This window comes from Strigops habroptila, chromosome 4 (genome assembly GCF_004027225.2).
Source record: "Strigops habroptila isolate Jane chromosome 4, bStrHab1.2.pri, whole genome shotgun sequence".
NCBI lineage: Eukaryota > Metazoa > Chordata > Aves > Psittaciformes > Psittacidae > Strigops > Strigops habroptila.
The window spans coordinates 5283111-5299276 of record NC_046358.1 but is presented as its reverse complement, the minus strand read 5'-3'; the positions used below and the strand labels follow the sequence as shown (position 1 = coordinate 5299276).

At 39.5% G+C, this 16166-nt stretch overlaps 1 protein-coding gene across 5 annotated transcripts in view; it reads right to left on the bottom strand.

The window, feature by feature from the left end:
• The window catches only part of CELF1 (CUGBP Elav-like family member 1), a 63402-nt gene that overhangs the window by 32669 nt on the left and 14567 nt on the right, over positions 1-16166 (bottom strand). For 2 of the 5 annotated variants that reach the window (XM_030484768.1, XM_030484765.1), the window contains exon 2: positions 13522-13562. The exons of 2 other annotated variants lie outside the window; for them this stretch is intronic. The gene's annotated coding sequence lies outside the window, so the exon portion shown is untranslated. Of the gene's footprint in view, positions 1-4318; positions 4893-13521; positions 13563-16166 lie in introns of those variants that run through there. One more of the 5 variants, XM_030484766.1, reaches the window with a different exon arrangement.

The window sequence follows — 16166 nt, the reverse complement described above, 5'->3', positions numbered from 1 at the left end:
ACATGTACCCGCAGTTATTTAGACTGGCCAGTATATACAGCTTGATTTACACTTGCACAGTTACAGCATGTCAGTTATTTCTTTCATAAAAAACTGTTTCCAGCCTCTGAAAAAAACCAAACCAAACCAAACCAGAAACATTTCTGATCATGTGCCTACAGTGCGTTTGATTAAAAGGTTATTAAAAGGAGTTAGGCCTGGTAATATAAGATATGCATGTTACTGCAAAATAAGAGAAGACATGAATTTAGCACACATCATTGAATGATAGAATGGTTTGGGTTGGAAGGGACCTTAATGCCATCTAGTTCCAACCCCCCTGCTAAGGGCAGGGACACCTTCCCCCATTTGCCCTTAGTGGAACCATGCTGGCTGTCACATATCACCTCCTTATCTTCCATGTGCTTGAGCACAGTTTCCAGGAGGATCTGCTCCATGATCTTGCTGGGCACCGAGGTGAGACTGACCAGCCTGTAGTTCCCTGGGGTCTTCCTTTTTTCCCTTCTTAAAAACCAGGGGTTATGTTTCCACTTTTCCAGTCAGCGGGAACATCACCAGACTGCCATGACTTCTCAAATATGATGGATAGTGGCTTAGCCACATCATCCACCAGTTCCCTCAGGAACTGTGGATGCCTCTCATCAGGTTCCTTAGATGATCTCAAAGCTGATCTTCTCCTACAGCAGACAACTCGTCATAGTCCCAGACCCTTTGCCTGCTGTGATTTGGGTAGTGTGGCTGCAGCCCTTGCTGGTGAAGACCGAGGCAAAAAAGTCAACAAACACCTCAGCTTTCTGCATGTCCTGGTACCAGGTACTCTCTTTCCTTGCCGAGAGGGCTCGCATTTTCCCTAGTCTTCCTTTTATCACCAACATACTTATAGAAGCTTTTCTTATTGCCCATGATGTCCCTGGCCAGATTTAATTCTATCAGAGCTTTAGCTTTCCTAACTTGGTCCCTGGCTGCTCGGACAATTTCTCTGTAATCCTCCCAGGCTACCTGTCCTTGCTTCCACCCTCTTCCACAAAAAGGAAGCTGTGCTGGAGTTTGTCCAGGAGCTCCTTGTCCATCCACACAGGCCTCCTGGCGTTCTTCCCCAACTTCCTCTTTGTTGGAATGCATCGCTCCTGAGCCTGGAGGAGGTGATCCTTGAATATTAACCAGCTTACTTGGGCCCCTCTTCCCTCCAGGGCTTTTTCCCATGGTAGTCTACCAAACAGATCCCTCAACAGGCCAAAGTCTGCTCTCCTGAAGTCCAGGGTAGCGAGCTTGCTTCACATCCTCCTCGCCACCCTAAGGACCTTGAACTCCACGATTTCATGGTCACTGCAGCCAAGGCTGCTCTCAAGCTTCACATTCCCCACCAGTCCCTCCTTCTTGGTGAGAACAAGGTCCAGCACAGCCCATCTCTTTGGTGGCTCCTCTGTCACTTGGAGAACAAAGTTATCATCAATACATTCCAGAAACCTCCTGGATTGCTTATGCCCTGCTGTGCTGTCCCTCCAACAGATAATCGGGATGGCTGAAATCCCCATGAGGACCAGGGCTTATGAACGTGAGGCTGCTTCTATCTGTCTATACAGGCCCCCATCCGCTCAGTCTTCCTGGCTGCGTGGCGTGTCACCTGTCCCTGCCCTGCCTTTAATCCTGACTCATAAGCTCTTGGTTGGCTCCTCATCCATCCACAGGCAGAGCTTCATGCACTCCAGCTGGTCATCGACATAGAGGGTGACATCCCCTCCTCATCTTCCCTGGCTGTCCTTCCTGAAGGGCTGTATCCTTCCATTCCAACACTCCAGTCATCATATACCAGATACTCAACAGTAACTAATTTACGCATGCTCTTACCATGTTTTAAATGCAAGAAAGTTTATTCTTTAATGAAAAAGGTGTAAGCTATCTGCTAAGCACCACTGTTAAGAGCATGCAGACACTAAGAAACAGAGGTCAATTTATTAGCTTTCAGGAAATTATTCATATCTACCTTCAGACACATCTTACAGCCTTCCCACTTGAAAAATGCCATGTTGTGTAAAACACATCATATTCAAATGTTAAACTGAGCCTAGAGCCCACTTGGTGGATTTGTCTAAAATGAGCCCAGAGAGAGAAACACTTCAGATTTACATTAGTAGGACAGCAGAAGATGCATTAGGGTTCTTGCCACTGTTCACATAGATCCATACACTAACACTTTAAATTCTGACCTTATCTATGAAGACCAGAATTCATTCCTTCTGGTCATCTTTAGCTTTTTAAGCAGCCAGTAAAATACCCCAGCAGCCACGCTCACTGTAGGTTTAATGAAAGATGATGCTGGCAACAGACACTCTAGAAAATGCATTTTAAAAAGATAACTGAGATTGATTAGTTTATTGAAGAAAAATCACTAAGTCATTATAATTTGATCCTATGCACAACCCTTTCCCTCATCTCTCTGTTCCTCAAAATGGAAGTCATATCTGCCTGTTCTGTTAAGACAGAACTGCAACAAGTTCAGGCATTGTAATCATACTCCATGTCAAATGCAGACTACTGGTTTGATAATAAAAACAGTTTTGTGCAACTATGCTGCTACACAGTAATTTTTAATTTTTATTACACTTAGTCCAATTTCTCCTTTGAAGTGCTCACTTCATTTAATGGCAGTGCCAAAAATTTCACATGCTATTACGGACAATTTGGGGTAAAAGAAGAATCAATACTAGAATGATGAATAAATATCTGAAGGTATGTTAGCCAAGATCAGTGCCAGGGCACCATACGTCCGCACTAATGATAATGATTTTAGTGACAAAACACTGCTTTAAAACTGGGTTTGTTTTGACATCGTTTAGTTGAAGGCATCAAACTAGTGAAATTAAAAGACTTACAGAATTTACTTGTGAAAATATTGCAGAGTGGAAAAAGATTGTATTTCAGTACCGCACCGAAATAAGAAGAATTAAAGAAGGAAGCAGTGTTTCTTTGGAATTATAAACCCCACAAAAGTCACCCCAGCCATTGCTCACAAAGAACGAAAGAAAAATAAGAGAGCTAAACACACTTATTTTTTGCTCAGATGTCAAATTCCTGCTGGCTTCCAGATCCATTCTTTGACTGTTTCTATTCAAAGGATAATAGAAACAATGTCTGAAATTCCAAGCTCTATGGACTGTAGCTACACATTTAAATGTGGTGCTAATCTGACAACATGAACATTAAAAACTTCTACATACTACAGATTAAATCTCTTTCTTTTTATGCTTCTGAAGTCCTACATTATGCTGCAGAATCTATTGCTATATATGCTCCTCAGAGATTGCAAAGTGTAAATGCTAAAAGTTTTGCTTTTATGTTTAAGTTTATAGAATTACATCACATCCTGGGGCATAAAAGCTAAAAAAGAAAACCCAAACCAAAAAACAACCACAAACCCCAAAATCCTGTGTTGTATTTTCTTTCCTAAGAAAGCCTTGGTCATTTCAATGAGGATATAACTCTGAAAGCTAAAGATAATACCACCTTTTATTTGATACAGTCTGAAACTCGGACAACATACACAAATCTGAAGCTGAGGGACTATGGGGATGGTGAGAGCAAGCTATGGGAAAGGATACAGGCTATGGGGAAATCAGACACTGTGAAGCTCTGAAGGAGACAGGTCCTAGAATAAACTTCCCCTTGGATTATCTGTGCGTACCCAGATCCCTACAGTGCTGCTGAATTGCAGTTTTGGTTTTGAACAGATAACCCCTAAATTACATGCATCAAAATCCAGTAACTATTTGTCAATATTCTGTTGTTTCACTGCTGATCATGCAAGCCTGTGGTCAGAACATTTTCTGCCCATGTTGAAATCCAAACTGTCTCCCCATGCCTCACTGGGTACAAAAAGCCTCCACCCAATTGCCAAAATGGCAATTTCTTCCTCTGCCAATCTCTATGACAGTTATGCACTGTGGGTACGCAAATCTGACACATTCAGAATGCTGAATTTACCATTAAGATACATAAATCTTTGGGCTCCTTACAATTTGGATTAACTGAAACTCATTTTTATTCATATGAAGTTTTGCAGAAGTTTCCAGGTGGAGAAAAAGGATAGAAGGGGATAACACTTGCTTCTATCTCAGAAATAGCAAAGTTTCACAGTGTTCTCTTATGCATTTATTTGAGAGCATTTAATCCCTCCATACTCTCCAGACCCAGATGGATTTTCACAAATCAGGTAAGTAAATATTATTCTAAAAATAGCTTATACTTAGCTTTTTTTCCTCCCCTTCCTCAAAATATTTCTGCAACAAAAATGGGGTATATCAATACATTTTTGACCTACTTTGCTGGCTTACAGGGTCTAACTCCTACTCCAATTAATTCTTTGAAATCTCAAAAGGAATGAATTCTGACCTGGAAAATCCCCAAGACTCCCAGCCAGCAGATGAAGCAGCAAGTCACCTATCCTTCTGGCTTACAGGATGATGTTTTCTCTGTCTAAGCACTCTAAGAAAGGGAAAAATAAAATGGCAGCTAAATGTACCCTTTTATTTAACAGTAAAGACAAATGCTTAAAAATAAGTTGTATGAACCCTATTTTATAAAACGAGGTAATTAGGTTAATTTTCTAGAAAAGGAGATAAAACTTTGCACCAAAGTTTGCAAAAAATAACAATTTTGTGCTTATAAAAAGATTGCTATATGCATCGAAATACCGCACGTAAGAACTACCACCTTCCAGCTAGCATTAGGAAGCAACATTAGGAAGTAACCTGAGCTTTAAACACAGACGAATCAATAATTATTAAGATTTTAGACCCATCTGTCTAATGCACATAGTACTGGGCATTATCAGAAGGAAACCACAAAACAGACTGTGTCCATTGTGGCAGCTCTCAAGTTCCTTAGTCACAACTTTCTACCCTTCTAAATCAAGACAGCCAGTGCAAAAACTTCATGTGAATAGCTATGGAAGACATTGTTTGGATGAAAACTACCAAAGTTACTGCTTCTCTGTGGCAACTGAGATCACAATACCTGTGTAAGTCTGTTTATGAAGGGGTTCTTAACTAAGCTGGTCAGAAAAGATCTACTGCTTGAACATGCTGTTTCAGAGAGGCATCAAGGGACTGCAAGCTGTAGGAGAAAGCTCTGTTTCCAGCCTTGTACCAACCTGATGCAAAAATCCAAGCAACTTCCCTTAGCTTCTCCGTTTCCAAATTCACATCCAAACCAGGATGCACTGATGCTTTCCTGGGACATAAAGAACTGAGAATACTGTTTGCTATACAATAAACCTAAACACTAGAGAGGTAACCCTGAACACAAGTATGCCAATACATACTAAAAGTACAACTAAAGAAAGATGTTCCTATGGATGTACCTCCTTACAATAAATCCAATGAGTCTCAAGATCCTTCAGTGACTTCTGCCTGTTTAGCTGTGCCATAGCCTACAGCCAGACTAGTTTGGAGCTACCTGGATATTGATGGGCAAAGGGCAAGACCCGAATGTTCTGGTTTTGACCTTCCCCTCACTTAATACTAGGTGATTAGGAATTTAATGCCTTGACACATTTACTGCTCTGATAAATTTATCTGAATATGAACAGTGGATTCAAAAGTTTTCAGGAAGGAATGACAGTATAAGTCTCATGCATTGTTTCCTTAAAAAATAGGCCAATAAAAATCCAACTAAGTTCTCTGTAGCAGATATCTATTATTTCTGTCAATGAAAATACTTCTACATTACAGCACAGACTGCACAAATGCATCCAGTTCCTCCTGTTTGTTTCCCATGCTGCATACATTAATGTAAAGCACTTCAAAGAGCACCAAAGCAGTCTAGAGCACCAGGTCTTTAGACAGGCCAGTGACCTTAAACCATCACTTTGCTGGCAGTACAAACTGGAAAGCCCAGGAATCATCTAATGCTCTGATAGAAACATCTTTGACCTTAATGTAACAGCACAAACAAGTAAGGAAGACTCGAATCTACAGCATTATCCACATACCAACATGATGCCAAACATTTCTGCTTTGACTGCCACATGTTTATTTATCTGACCAGTTTAGATGTCCCTCCTGCTTCTATTTCAAACAAGAATGAAGTGAATTCACAAATCAACTGTAATAGGTTGTATGTGGCTATTACCTTCTTAAGCAGCCAGCATCGTGAAACTAGCTTTTCGAATGACAGCTAAAACCCCAAAATCTTAATGACTGATACACCACCATTCCTCCTCTGAGGAGGAAAAGAGATTGTATTTCATACAAAAAGTTGATTTTTGGAACTCCTTGTTGGCAGGATAAAGCAGATACAATAAACTTACATGAGTGTAAGAACAGACTGGACGAGCACTTGGAAGAGACCCATCAGAGGCTACCAGACAAACCACAACAGGCTTGGTTCTCCTCAGCTGGAAACAGAGAGGCTGAGAGACCACTGAGTCAGTTCTGTGGTGAAAATAAACACCACAGATTACTAGCCTTTATGACTGGCAAAGATAGATCTGGAACAAGCCAAAGAGCATTTGTGTTGGGACAAACCAAAAAGCACTATGGAAAAAAAGAGTTGTCCTGTTAAAAGTACTCAAGAACTGAACTGTACACATACTAGGTAAATGCTAACTAAAAATGCTCAGCTATTATCAGCACTATATTCAATTGCTTTAGTAACAGCAAACCCACCACCCTCCCAAAACTACACAACAAAAAACCCCAAACCCACACCCCTGGAGGTGGTACAGGAAATGTTACAGCGTAGAGAGAAACCACACTTTTCCCTCTTTTTAAAATGCCTTGCAATTGCTTTCAATATGCCACTATACAACTGATGAACAAATTCAATCTCTGATACACTCAATATCTGGCTCACTCCTGAGGGCAGCTTACACCAAATGGCAGACAGTAGCTCTGCAATATGAGAGCCTACCTATCAGGAAACGGATTAGAACATCTCTTCGAATCCAAGAAGTCAAACTAACTGCAACTAGATCCTGCTCTGCCAGTAACTGCTAGTAACAGGATGTCTAACAAGAACTCAAAAGAAGTTGATTTATCAGTCTTAAGACCCTCTTATAGCAAATGAATGAAGTTCACAAACTTCAGGAGACTGGCATCCAAACTTCTTCAATTTTCATGTCACCTCCCTCTGACAAATTGTCTCTTGCTTGCCTGAGAGGGGACATGTGAGCGTGCTGTGAATATACTGAGGGGGCTGTGGGTATTGGAATTCTGCAATATGATGACCCACAGCTCTGCAGACAATGATCTACTTCTCTAGAGCAGAACAGCTGCATGATGCCCCCCTGAGTTTTACTGTCTTAGTGCATAGCTGCCAGCTAACACAGCAGCAGGAGGCTGCTCACCCAGTGCTTCACCCACTGCAGCTGTGGCTGCTACTTCAGTGATGACACTAAAGACTTGCACAGGCATTACCAAAGAGGAAGAAATGGAGTAGACTGGCCATGAAACCACCTCCTGATGATAACCTCAAATACACATCTCCAAGCATAAAATTTCTTATTACCCTATGGCAACAAGGAATAAGGAAGCTGGTAGCCTCCAAAGCCCTATGGTTTGAGGTTACATAAATATTTTTGCATTACTGTGAGATATATCACAACTATTATTTCCAGAACATGTATCTATTTAATTCTTTTTTACACAGAGGCAGAAACTCCAAAGAACTTCAAATATCAGAGTTTGCAACAGTGCCATTTACAAAGTGATAGACAACGTTAGTATTTACCTGGGTTTTTCCAAAGGCAGCCAGGATCTGACCACCCTATTTTCAAGTACAAACAGTAAAGACCAGGAATCAACTAATGCTCTGGTAGAAACATCTTTGACCTGTACAGCATTAGGATAACAGTCTACTACGTTAGCACAGTGAATTAAGTAAGAGATGCCCATGTAAGTAAACTCTTCAAATTAAAATATTCTCCTAGAAAGTCCACCTTTTTTTGGGTGTTTAATTATCTCTTCCTTATACCTGTTCCCTAATGATACATTAAACACTTCCATTAATCTTCATAGAAATATGACACAAGAGGTACCTGGATTGTTGTCTTTCCCTTATAGTGTAAGACAGTTTCTTTTGCTAGCTTTAGACTTCAACTGTGTAATTAAAGTTCCCAACTGTGCCCCTCAGAAGAGTTATCTGAAATGTATGTTAAATTTTTGTCTTTCCCAGCTAAATTTTGTTTCTTTATCTTGCATATTTCCACAGCTTTTTCATACCCAGGGAATGGAGAGAGAGATGAAAATCAGCATTATCAGCTATTTCTTGGTAGCAATAGCGAATTACAAGCAAAACCAAAAACCCACAACACAGTAAAACTGTGATGCAAAGACGACAGCGGAAGCCTGGCTGAGAAGATACTGTATGAAAGTTACTAGACATGAAGCAAATAAGCAGATGAATAAATTGCCAAAAGATCAAATCATGAATCTGGAGCAATAAATGCACGACAACCTATTAGAGCATCTGTACTCGTAGAAGGGAGAAGAACAAGCCTTAATGCAGGCTCCCTGGAATAATTCATTTCGGCTGCTCATAGACAAGGAGGAATCATGCCATGTTTTTCCCCTCTTTGCAAGACATTTTACAATTAATAATTGATTTGAGGAAGAAGCACTGATGTATGAATCCCAGGACAATTGCTTTTAAAGCAGAAGCATATAGGTTTCTTTCCCTCAATCTATGAAGACATATAAATGCTAAAAACAACAACAAAACTGATACAAGATTTAATCTTTTTAATCTATCTGCAGGTTGTGGGGATGGTGGTTTGTAAATAGATATGAAATGTGCTTAAGCTCTATGGGAACGTTTGCAAAAGAAACTATCAGTTAAAAATTACTATCTTTTGTAAATGTCTGCCAACATTCCAGCATAGTTTGAGAAGCATTTTGAGTTTTTATCATCATAGTGCTAGAACACAGTAACGCTTATATTTTGCAAGAGGCAAACTATTCAAACCTTAAGCACCCAAAAGAGATCTGAAAGACCTGCAGACACTTTGGCACCGTAGACAGAAAAAAGTTTTTGAGAGAGAAGGAAAAGTGGCTTCGTCACAACAATAGCAAGAGGAAATAATGGCAGCAGTATGACACAGAACAGGAGACAAGGCAGGAAACGAGAGTACAAGAAGCGAGGACATGCATTTCTAGCCTGTGAAAAGACAGAGAACTACTAAAAGGAGGCAGGATGGAACATTTCAGGCAGAGCAAGATTTGAGGTTTCCCCTGTCCCCCTCCCCACTTCATTTTTTGTCTATTGCCTGAATTCAGACAATGAGACACAAAGAAACTATGGATGACAAATCACATTTGCACTTCAACACTTAAATCTGCAGTAGAAGAGAAGAATTACTTATGCTTGCAAGCTATCATGCCCTGAAAGCAGAGGTACAGATGTACTTCACACAGCCTATCCCCTGTTTCTCCCCCCAAATGTTGTCTCTGAGCTTACAAAAATTACGGGGTTTAAGACTGGCCCAAAGTTTACCTTTAGCTATTTCAGCTTCTTGCGTAAGAAAAAACCCTGCAAGCCATTATATGGAACAGAATACTTTGTAAATACAAACACGAGACCTAGAAATCTGGTTTCAAACAGGCCTGTATTTTGCTGTCTTTTCCTGCATCACCAGAAAACGCAGCTCTGTACTTAGTCTGAAAGATGCCCTCGAAACAAGCATTTTGTCACCTCAGCAATATTTGCTGGAGAGGTTTTTAAAGAGCCAACTATGCATTTTAGGTTAGTTTTCTGCCACTGAAACAGAGCCAGAAGTTATTCTGCTAAGGAGCTGGAAATCCACTGGGTCCTGGAAAGCTCTCAACAGTCTGCTTGTCTGCAAGCCAAACATGCCGCAAAGCACTACAACGGGCAAAACAACTACATTTACACAGAATTGCTGTGTGGTTGCATACTGGACCCAGGGGAGACCACAGAATAGCTATACAATTCCAGAACAATGCCACATATGAAGATTGTTGCATTACTGCAGAACTACAGTGAATCAAAAATGCCTTTAAGGTTTATTGCAAGCAAAACACCTCAAGCATGTGTGAAGTAAACCCCTAAGAACTGGAAAGAGTTACTTTTTTTTTATTTAAGAAACGTAACATGCCATCTTAACTCAAAGGAACAAACTTCGTATTATTAAATGATTTTAAAGCCTCTCCTTACCGCAATGTCTTAGAATAGCAGTCAGATATGTTCATAAATCTTCCTAAAGTATAATAGTCTTTTTTTTTCTTCCCCTGTTAAGTTTCAGGGAAACTTTTGAACTAAACAAAGCACCAAGTCACAAGTGTTATTGTTCCTTGCAGCTATCAGAGCAGCTATGCAAGCCATTTTAAGGAGTCCTTTAACCTCAAATTAGTTTCTACTAATAGTACCAGACACAAACAAGAATCAATTTATATAATACTACAGTAAAAATTCACTCACTATTTCTCTTTATTTTATCCAAATGAAAACTATTTGTTGAATGTTACCTGAAGAGAGTTCAAATGCAGCCAAGACAGCTCCAGGAGAGCACACTTTGCAGTTAAAAATAGTAATCACTGCAGTAGTAATTTCCACATAGTGCATCAACTTAGAACATGAGAAGGCATTATTTCCCCTGGCTCTTGGCACAAGGCTGCAAAAGTATAGCTCCAGTACTGTCCATGATGGAATGGGTTGTGGTATCCCTGGTTAGGCAAACAATTCCATCTACCACATACATGGTGGGGTAGAAAAGACTAACAGAGGAAACAAGCTAGCTTTTAAGCTACATATGCAGGACCACAATCAAAATGTCAGAGAGTATGTCTCAGAAATATAACTAAGCTTTCCTACCCTCTAGAGACAAAAGAAAACCAGTCTGATACATGTGCCTCAGTTTCCCCATCAGCTAAAAAAATACAGCCATGCCTGATAAAAATTTCCTCTTTAGCAAGGTCTAAATAACCATTAGATTAGATACTACAGTAGATTTCAACTTCAGGAAGAACTAAGCCCAGAAAGTACGAAGACTACTCTGATCCAGTACAGTCCCTTCAAACAAATAAATATATAACCAAACAGATTTACATTTATTTTCCTACAATATAAATGGCTTTAGAAGCATTGAGGAAGAATTAACTTATGACAGAAAAACCGAATTTCCTTCTAAGACAAATCTACAATTTTTTAATGCCCATTTTCATCTCCATGCCACCTCTTTCCATATTGGAAGGGGCTCAGATCTACAGATACTGTATTGGAACACAGACATCTTTCATGTAAAAACAGAGAAGTTGCTATTCTTCATCACACAACATGCCTATAGATCTGTCTCAACGGCATTTTCATTAGACCTTACCTTCAGGAAAACAACAAGATCACCTTAAAGGAGGGGCAAGGTAGTAAGAACAATGTGAAAAACTAGAGTGCTTTCTATTCACAGGGCATTTAAACAGTATAAAGGCATTTTGGTCTTCCAGCAGAGTATCAGCATGGTAAATGTGGATATGACAAGAGGTACATATACACAGAGGTAGGAGTTCCTCAGTCTTGAAACTGGCAATGCTCATAAAGCACTTTAAATAGTTGACAGAAGAGTAACTGTTTAATCTGCTTTGGCAAAGTGTGGCATACAAATTTCCGAATCCAAGAAGCAATCCTGAGCCTCAGAGTAAACAAAAACTTGCCTGCTCAAAGATAGCAGCTATCAGAAAAGTAGGGAACGAAACCAAGTGCTCTTTCAAAGGCTGATTGACTCCTTATCTTGAAGCAAAGCTGACTCCTCAATTTTACTCTCTATACCAGACCAGAAGTGGAATGCCACCAGTTTTATTCTGAAATCTCTCTGCAGAATTAATTTATGGAATCAATAATTGTAAGAGGCATTTCATACTCGGATGCCTACATTTTTATACACCATTATCAGATGTTCAAGAAAAGACTCAATCCTCTTTCATTTGGACACCTTTCTACATTCACATTAAGGCAGACGAATTCAACTTCACGCTGCTCTTAAGATGAGAAACCACAGCTCTTGCAGCAAATGGAAGTGTTTTGTTTTGTGACTTATTTTCAGCAATCATAAGAACTTGATTATTTTGCTATGTAAGTAATCTGATTATTTTGTTAAGTAATCCAAATCTATTGATCTGGACTTGTGTTTTGTAATTGGCAGGATCTCATCAGTTTGAAAACTAGGTCTAATCACAGATTAGTCTGTCTCAAAAGATGCAAACTCTTCAGACAAAAACACAAACATAATGACCAGTATTCTCTTTCCTATCTTCTGTGTGGTCCTACTGGAGCAGCAAAGGAGCAGGAAGAGCAAAGTACCTATCACCAGTCATTCAAGAAAGAAGTTGAGTGTTTTGCAACACCTTCAATGCCTGGAGGCGAACGCCCTCAAACCAGTACATGCAAACACAGAGGTCAATCACCAGTTCTCTAAATAACCATTGAAAATGAAGGTGTTTCTGGATTTCTTAACCTAATTCTAGCTCTTTCTACCCTGATGAGTAACATATGGAGAGACAGGATATCCTGCACTTTAAGGACAAATTTGATTTACTTTCTGACATAGACATGACTATATCCTTTCCAAGGTATTTATGAAAAATGCAGCGAATGTCTGACCATAGTAGAAAACAAGTGTTTTCACAACACAGTAACAAACACAACTCTCCCTGGTTGTGTACAGATTGAAGCACACCTAAAGTATTTCTGCTGTAGCAGAGGTGATTCATCAGACAAACAACAATCACTCCACTTTGAGCGTGGTAGTGTTACTTAACACGGCCATTACAGGTCATTTGTCCTTAGAAATGAACGCAAACTCTTGAGATGCACAGCTATAAACAGTCTGATCTATTCTTTTGGTATTCTCTGACCACACACTAAATCATTCCAATTTGCTAAACCACAGAAATAACACCTTAATCACAAAAGAGCTTTTTATTTGGTTGTCAAGCTGATTTTGTCTACCATGCAAACTACCACGAGCAGCAGCATAAGCAAAGGACACAGGACTACTCAGTTAGAAATCAAGGGGGACTTGTCTCATCTGTCTTATGAAACTACACCCTTCCTGGACTTCAGGCATTAAGAAAATTACACCATAAGACCCCTGCAATTGGCTCCAAGGATTCTTTCACCAGACTATGTCCTTAATCAAATCTGTCCCAGCCCAAAGGAGCTGTTACACTAACACACACCTTTAGTGTTTCATGTATTACAAAGTATCTCAGATTTGTTCTGGTCGAGAAATTGCTAAGATGACACACATTTCTACTTTGTAGTTCATTACTAGAACTATTAAATTAGAGATGGAGCTAAAGCAGCCTATTGACTTGGCACTTGCAGTCTGAAGTTGCTAACACTCCCAGCCTCCTTCAGCAGTACAAAGGCAGGAAAGCGTGAAGTTTCAGGTTCAGGGAGCACTGCTCACTGCAGTGGAAAATGACTGCTTTCATCATTGAAAGTAAAAACACCTTCTCAAAACCTTTGAAGTGAAGCTCCAGTACATAACTGAGGGATACAAACTGTTCGTACCTGCAGCTACGCACTTCCCTCTAGCTGTTCCAGTCTTCAGTCTAAAAAATGGAAGGAAAAAAACAGGCATTGAGTACTCTGGAGTTAAAATTAGATAATAACAATCATTACAACATGAACTCCATCTTGTAAAACGCTGAAGCCTGTGAAAGTAAAGCATATTTCTAATAAGAGAAGTAATCACAAGGTAGTAACAACCCTCGTTAGACTCAAAAATGAAGTTGCACATTTCAAAAATACAGAGAATACATGTAAGGGCACAAAAGAAAGAACTGCAAACACAACACAGCTGAAAACAGAAGCCTTGTAGCTTCCTAATAACATTCCATGGACTTACTCTACCTGTCTGGCTTTTTGGCTGTCATGACAGAAGCAGAGTTACCAACAGCAGTCCCAACAATCCTAAACTCCTGCATTACATTCTTCTGACAGCAGCATCACTAACAGATGACAACCTGCAGACAGGTACTCTTATGTAAGATGAAAACATATGAGAAAGCTCTGAATTAGGGAACACAAAGAACTAACGCAACAAGGAAAAAGGTGTTATTTCTACATCTTAAGAAAATCATCAACCAGGAACCACACAGATTTTCTGTACAAGCACCTTGTAAGTAGGTGACACTACTCTGTGATTCAGACTTCTCTTTTTGCAGATTCAAACTGCCCCCCAACACAAGCTAACAGATATTTAAATGTAAACTTTGGATTTTGAGTTATTTTTTAAAGAATTTCTTCTCTGCTTCCTCGTAGGTTAGTTTGCAAAACTGGACTCATGGTAGTCTAAAAGTATTTTACAGAAAATCCAAATCCATTCACTTATCTATAGGTGCCAAACCAAAAACTGCATCTGTCTGCATGGGAAGTTATACAAGGCTATTTGAGTTCCCACATCTTCACTGCTTTGCAGGCCCCTTCATAACCTCTGTTCTGTATTCTTTGAGAAGCATGGATAAGTGATCCATAGCCTCATCTATCTTGTCTTGCAATATACTTGGATCTTTATCACATGTACTAATGCCCTCTTTTCCAGAAGGAGATCTCTTGAGAATTTTTCATTGCTATTTTGTAGTAATTTTCAATTGTTCTAATTTCTTCCCAATTTGTTCAGTTGAAGTTCAGGTTAGATATGAGGAAGAAGTTCTTTACTGTGAGGGTGCTGAGGCACTGGAACAGGTTGCCCAGAGAAGTGGTAAATGCTCCATCCCTGGCAGTGTTCAAGGCCAGGCTGGACAGAGCCTTGGGCGACATGGTCTAGTGTGAGGTGCCCCTGCCCATGGCAGGGGGTTGGAACTAGATGATCTTAAGGTCCTTTCCAACCCAAACCATTCTATGATTCTATGATATGATTCTATGATTTAATAAAGTGTTATACCCTCTAAAGGAACATGGATTCCTAATCACAACAACAAAAATTATTTTCTTAGAATACTTGATAAGAACAAGAAAAAAAATTCAATCCATGAATCCTGAGAAAAATAACTCCATTATCAGAAATACGAATTTTCAGAATTATGGATTTCTCTTTTCTAGAATATTAGTGAAAACTGACTATTGGTCAGGGAATACTTCATAAGCTTTTTTTTTTTTTTTTTTTTTTTATTCACAATAACACTCCGGATTATGAAGCTCCTAGTAGGGATTGAAGCAAATATGTAACCTGAGGACACCTCCTTCTACCTCACGCACATTCCTTTGCCTTTTTGAAGTTTAATTAAAGAATATTTGTTTATGGCCAAAAAATGGTCTCAGATTCCTGCTAAGAGACCTGGATTCAAAACATCATGTAACACTAAATTGTTGTTTTCTTCCTTTTAAACCCAATCTTTGCCAGATATTTATGCCCTATGGAAGTTGTCCTAAATGCCAAGTTATACTTCTGTGATAATCAGCTTTCGGGGGAAAAAAAAAAAAACCCAGCTCACTGATCTCGTAAATGCTTAGGGATATCTGGTAAACAACTTCTTAATGTTAAAAAGAATCTGCCCATTGCACATGTAACTATGGAACACTCTAGAGAATTAATTTAAAAACTTCAAAGGAACCAAAAGTACAGCTCACATAGCCAGAGGTACCCATAACTCTTGGATACCTTTGGCAAAATACATACACCTCATTGAATCAAAGGCAAAATCCAGGACAATAAGAACTTTAAAATGCAAGCAGTAAATCTGACAACCACCTGGAAAAAGCCTGGGAGAATGCTCTTAAATTATAAATGTTTATCAAAACAAAGTTGATTTACTATGGTTCATTTAATTGCATGTAGAACATACACCGAATACTTGAGCTGAGTTGATAAATCAAACAAATCTGGCCCAAAGGCCCAAACCCTGAAATCTGTATTTCTTCTCAGAAGAAACCAGGACTTGGATACCCCAGATCAAGGTATATACTGCTCTCATGCTGCTCGATATGTGTAGCATAGGAATTTCTGCAACCAGCAGATTCACCCCAGCCCAACATTAGATGCTGACAGTGAACTGTTTTCATAGGTGCACAAGTATAGGTTTTTAGTGGGGACAGAAAATCAATTAACAGATGTAAACTGGGACATCTCATCACAGTTTTTGCAAAGATCTTTCCTGAAGTTGCCCCCGACTGAAGTGTTGCATCTGAGTACAGATGTCACTTCCAACTTCTTC